Here is a 6,968-nt window from a genome sequence, read left to right as displayed (position 1 = left end):
CACAAGCAGATCTCTATGGGGAGCACCGTCTTGCAGACTGCTTGTGCATTCAAAAATCTCACTAGATTATTAAAATTGATGGCAAAATTAATGTTTGGAAATGTAGCCTACACTCTACACTATTTTTTACTGACACACTAGAGCAAAAGATATAAATAACTGGCTGAGCACCATTATTTGGGGTGAAAATACTAACATGCCTAAGACTTTTGCACAGTAGTGTATGTATAGAGTATTTTTAATTAAATGAAGTATATTTAAATAAGTGAAATTAAAGTATGTGTTTATGTATGTTAAGGTCTAGATTTTCACTGGAGGAAACTAGGGCTGGGATAAACGATTATTTTTTAAACGATTAATCTAGCGATTATTTTTTGTTGTATCGATTAATCTAACGATTAATTTTTTCGGACCGATTCGATTTCGATTATCTCCCCATTAATTGACTACTATTGCAATATATGTTTATTGCTCTTAAAATTACAAAATAAAAGACTGACTAAGAATGCATTACTTTGCACTTGTACAAAGATCGCATTCAATAAAACCTTGAAGCCCTTGAAAACACATAGCTTACTGAAACAAGCTAACTGAACACATAGGACCTAGCTTACTGAAAAAAAGTTCTTCTTTCAGATGAAAATAACAACAACTTGATGTCTAGCATTCAATAAAAAAGGTCACCCAAAATACTTGTTTAGAGCAATTTAAAGAATACCGTAACCAATGTAAACTTGAGGGCTTTAAGCTAATACAGAGAGTGCTTTTACAAAAAAAAAAAAAAAAAAAACAAAAAAAAAAAAAAAATTAACAGTGAAAGCCAGCAGCCTGTCATGGAGAAAAAAAAATCTCAGAATGTTCCACGTGAAACTTTGGCGTTCCGCCCTTTTTCTATCGTGTCTAATGATTTTGGTTAATATGCACGAGGGAGAGAGAGAGAGAGAGAGAGAGAGAGAGCACAAGACGGCGCTCGTGTAGTTTGAAGACTGTGAGTGCGCGAGCGCGTGTGAAACTTTGGTGTTTCGCCCTTTTTCTATCGTGTTTAATGATTTTGATTAATATGCACAAGGGAGAGAGAGAGCAAGAAGCGCTCGTGTAGTTTGAAGACAGTGAGTTTGCGCGCGCAGCTGGGGCTCGCTCTCGTACACGCCCTGTCAGACGCAGCAGTCATCCTATTCTACATCACTCACAGATCAAATAAGGCTTTGACAGCCGCCAAAAAAAAGATCAATGCAGACAAACCCTGGATTGGTTATATAACGTTGGACAGAATGTTGATCCAGCCTTCGCGTATATTCAGCGCACATAAGGTAAACGTTTTGCAAACATTTTTAGAGAAATAAAAACAGGTTGACGAATCGATGCGCATATTTTGCGTCGACTTATTTTTTGCATCAACGTCATCGATGACCTTGACGCGTTGTCCCAGCCCTAGAGGAAACGGCTATGGTGTGATGAGCGGTGAACAGCGAAAACTTCACAGTAGATGGGAAACCGGTTGCTCATGATCTTTTATAAACCGTATTTATAACAAAGAACTATACAAATACAGAAATTATAATCTATCGATAAACACAGTCCTCCATGTCTGAGTCCGCTCTCGATGCTCATGTTGAAAGACGGGGAGGAAACAGGTCTGCTGCCGCTTTCATATGAAATTTAAGGGGACTGACTCTGAGGCGATTGCAAATTTGAGTACAGTTTATGAGCTTAATGCTATAGCCCCGCTAAAAAAGCCTAGCGATGCCCATGCTTCCTTTGTACATTTCGGAGAACCAGGACATATATATCAATTCGATTTCTCAGAGGCACCAAAATCTGCATTCGGTTCGGTGCATACCGGTTCTATAGGTACGTTTCGGTACCCAACCCTAGTTAAATCTGCATGACAAGGTGGCTTGGTTTGGAAGACACCAGTTATTTCCATGCTGCTTAAATGTTAGATGTTGTTTGGCTGGTCATTGTTTGGACAAACTATTTAAAAATGTATGCAATAAGCCATTTTCCCCCCTCCAAATTCTCATTTACAGGTGATTCTATGGAAACAAATGATGCAGTTAACCATACTGTGATCACTGCAAATGAAGGTATAAGCTGAATTTGTAAGGTCATTAATAAATGGTTTAAATGTAAGCAAAAAAGTAATATAGTGTTCCTGTAGCTCAAGTGGAAGAGCATTGCTTTAGCAAGCACAAGGTTGGGGGTTCGAATCCCAGGGAACATAAGTTAAGAAAAATTGTTAGCCTGAATGCAATGTAAGTCGCTTTGGATAAAAGCGTCTGCCGAATGCATACATTTATTTAACTTATTTTAATATCACAATGCAACTAATTTGAGGTGGAGGAATAAATACCAAAATATTTTGATCTTATTTGTATGTTTCTTTTTTTTAGCACCTATCAGGCCAAACTATGTAAAAAAGCCATGGACAAAGCAAGAAGTGGAAGCAGTTTTCAGGCACTTTAAAACTCACATAATCAAGGGGCATCTTGCCTCTCTAAAGGAGTGCCATTCTTGCAAAAATGTGGAGAAGAAAATTCTGCATGGACGAACGATTCAAAATATCAGGGACTTCGTTCGAAACAAAGGAGTGTGTTTAAAGCGAAAAAATGCATTGCAAGACTTCTGATCTATTCAGAAAAACTTTGAAAGGAAAAAAGAACTGACACAGTGAACATATTTATAATTAGAATGAATTGAATTGATTTAAATTGAATTAGTTTTACTTTTCTTTTAATTTTATACAAAGTGTCTGTGATAGAGAGACACTACACCCAGAGTACATGGAGGACCAAATCTGCAGAAATTATGAATAAATAAACAAATTTAATAGGAAATGAAAGGAATAAATGACTTTACAAAATATAATTTACAAAATAGATAACTTTTTTTTTCAATGAAAATTTAATCCTGAATTTATTTCTGTTACCTTTAGCTTTCCTTTCCTTTTTATTATTATCTGCGATTTTATATATTCCTTTTAGATAGTCCTCACATAGCTACAGTGAATCATTGGTTAAGAGGTCACACACAGAAGCATCAATTGTCAGATCTAACTAAGGAATAGAGATCAAAGTTTGCTATGAGATGTCAAGTCAACTGGTGAGTTCAAAGTTATTTCTAGGTTGATGACACCTAGAAACCCAGACTATGTTTATTTTATAATCACAGAGAAAAACTTAACTCCCAAAGGTGTAAAAGCCATTGGTTGGTTGGTAAATTAAAAATTTCTTTAAATTGACCAAATAAGAACATTAGAGTAGCAACCTACCGTTCACTAAGTGACATCAGCCTTGAATATGATGATGTTGAGGGTTCTGGCCTTGATTAATATACCGTGCAAAGGATCAAACAGTAACCTGGATAGATTCTATTTCTGAAAAACTGGACACTACAAAATAATTTGACATGTTAATGAGAGTTATAATAACTCTCGAGTTGATTTGCCTCATTCCATAGCAACTCCCGATTCCAGTTGCTTATTTAGTAATGATGCGCTGGAGCTTTGTAAGGACATTTCCATGTTTCACACAGAAAGGTAAAAATAAATTAATGTGGGTATAAATAACAATTAAAAACAAATACAGAAAAAGTGAATAAAAAAGGTAATAAAAAAATAAATTTGGGATTTTTATGCTATTATTGTATTAATTATATTATGATAAAATGAGTGAATAAATCTCATCATATAAATTTGTGAGTGGGAATTATTCAGTTGGGCCAGAAAGCATCCATCTAACAACCACTCGGAACAAGCTAGTTGCCACATACTGTTGTGCCAATAATCGCTCATTAAACTTTGGGGAAACAAATAGCATGTTTAGCACTTTTAGAACATTTTCGTTATGAAAGTGATGTTGTTATATGGTCTGAAGACAAGCTGTAATTATATTTGTTTCATCAAGTAGTTTATTTCTTAATTTTCCTACTATTATATATATTAGTATACAATGTTAGTTAATTTGAATACTATGTTATATGTAAATTTTCCTACTATGTGTGTGTATATATATATATATATATATATATATATTTATATATGTGTGTGTGTGTGTGTGTGTGTGTGTATGTGTATATATATGTTTATTTTTCTTTTCTGGAAATTTGGTCCTCCATAAATATACAATAGTTTAGCTGTAGCAGGGTTAAGCAATGACTGCGATGACTGTTGATTTATTAAAGTTCAGTGAGTTTTTTTATTATTTTTTTAAATGTTTAAATTAATATCTACTTTATGAAATAGTAATTTAACGTATATACTTGTTTTAATGTATTGTTGTGTGACAAGTGATTATTATAAATTGAAATGTTTTTATTAATGTTATTCTTTATTCTTAATTATCTGTTGTGAAATAGTGAATGTATACATCCATTTATGAGTGATTTTTTAAAAACAATTTTAATTAAATTATTTGCAAGTAAGCAATTAGCTAAAAATACTGTTGTATATTATTTTAGATATTCCTTGAAATAAAGACAGTACATATATATTGTCTGATGTGTTGTGTTTTGCATAAAGATTTGGATCTTGAATTTGATCAGTTGCATGGATTTAGAAAAATTACAACATGATGGCAGGAAAAATTAAAAATATAAAGATGACATTTAAAATTTGATTAGAATATCACTTTAAAATGTTAAAAACTATTTACATCTTAAACTTATTATTAATATTCATTCGGTATTAACGATCATTTATGTCCTCGTAGACCAGCAAGTGGTCAAATGTGTGTATTATAGACCTCATAAACCATGATGTCCCTTTAAACCATGATTGTATTTTGACCTTATAAACCTGTGAAATTTCTGTAGCAAGTTTTCTTGATGGTGTACATTATATGCTAAATATAAAGTCAGATGTATCTTATTAATCAATAACTTAAGCCTTTTGCATAACTGAATTGTAACCCTGATGTTGGGAAAGGCTTGTCCTTGTAAACCATGATTAATGCTAACTGTCCTCATAAGTACTATATGCCAGTCTGTGTGTGTGTGTGTGTGTGTGTGTAAAGTGTAAGTCCTTGCAGCAGTGTAAACAATGTGCAAATTAATTAAACCAAAAAGTACACGATTTATAAAGTTATTGGCTCCTAAAGTAAGGATTCGACTCTGAAACACTGAAACGAGTCGTTATAGATTTCAAATATTTTGCCCATCTCTATGTACGTCACTAGGAACACTTTGCATAATAATCTCCGCCTACCGTCTTGGGAGAAACGGAACTCTGACCTGCCCCACCCCCCACACAGACGCTCTGGTTGGTGTGATAGCATCATGTCAAGGAGACAGTGTGTTTTTAATTGTAAAGGCAAGTTTGTTTTATTTTCACTGCCAAAGAATGAAGATCAGAAGAACCAATGGCTAAAATTCATTTTTACCACAATACCAGAGCAGTACAACAAATCCTTTTTGTTGTGTTCACAACATTTCACTGATGACTGCTTTTCTAATCTCGGTGAGTACAGCAGGATTTTCAAAGCATTTGGCCATAAAAGAGGGTTCATTACCAACTTTATTTAGACCAACGAGCATCTCCGAATCACAACGCGAAGTATGATTATGAAGTTATGTGTCTGTTTTCTCCCGAGCGTCTTATCTGTATGTGTGCTGTCTGCAGCCTTTGTCTGCACTGATCTTCATTTACAAACACGTCATTAAAATGAAGTGTAACAAGTGCTGCTAACAGATATTCTGTGATAAAGTAATCCATATGAAAACAACGCGATGTCCATTTTTCACGTCTCCCTTCATTATATCTAATGTGACCACTGAAGCGCGCGGCTTGAATACACCCACACAGAAGAAAAAGCAGCGAGACTGTCCAAGTTTTTTATTTTACTGTTTGCTTCGCGATGAGAGGAATAAGACATAATTCGACCCAAAAAGATGCTAACGCATTGTTTACCATGAAGTTGTGTGCGGAACAACCAATCAAAACTATGTCAGTTGACCAATCAGAACACAGTATGCTACCGAAAGGTGGGGTTTAATGAAACTGAATCTTTTGAACAACTTCGCACGAACCGTTTGGGGATCTCTGAGAATTGAGGTAATTTAAAAAAATGATATTTTGACAAAATGACAATGTTTTTTAACCTTGGATGGATTTAAACCTATTGTACAGGACTTATAAACAGTGATAGGAAGCTTAGAATTTTCATCTTACTGGCTCTTTAATTATTAAAGATATTTTATACATAAATATGGTAAAACAATGACTAAGCCAGTATTCACAAGAGTGGTGGACAGTAACGGAGTAGCTTTACTTCGTTACTGTACTTAAGTACATTTTTCAAGTATCTGTACTTTACTGGAGTAGTTTTATTTTGACTTTTACTTTTACTTCACTACATTCCAAAGCATAAAATCGTACTTTTAACTTCACTACATTTCATAAAACATATCGTTACTCCCTATAATATATCACGTGCTCCGACACGCAGAAGCGGTGTCTGATTCATCATGAACAAACTGAGTCTTTTCAAAATAAACTTTTAAATCGCACCAAATGATTTGTTTATGAATTAGAATTATCTGATTGCAGCCTACTGTCTATGGATTGCAGCTGTTCTGGAGTCGACCACTCACTGATTCAAATGAACCGTCTAGTGTGAGTGTCCAAAAGTAAGAACCGGGAGATCTTGTGAGCGCGTGTGCATCTGATGTTGCTAAAGTAAGTTATTAATGTCGAAATTTTGGATTAATTATTGTAACTGAAAATCATATTTAGGTCAAAACTGTCAGTTGTTTGGGAACTAAATCTGTTGTAAAGAGTGATCTATTTAAGCCCACTGAAATGCTCCAGTGCAGACAATGCAGACACATCAATTTTAGGTAAAAAAAAAAAAAAGCTGCCATAATGTTAACAGTTTTATTAAAATGCTACCATCCATGTCATATGTGACGTCTGTTTTTATATCGTTTATCAACAGTAACGTTATACATATGTATAAGGTACAATACATAGG

Source organism: Carassius gibelio, chromosome B19 (genome assembly GCF_023724105.1).
Source record: "Carassius gibelio isolate Cgi1373 ecotype wild population from Czech Republic chromosome B19, carGib1.2-hapl.c, whole genome shotgun sequence".
NCBI lineage: Eukaryota > Metazoa > Chordata > Actinopteri > Cypriniformes > Cyprinidae > Carassius > Carassius gibelio.
This window is presented reverse-complemented; position numbering follows the sequence as displayed.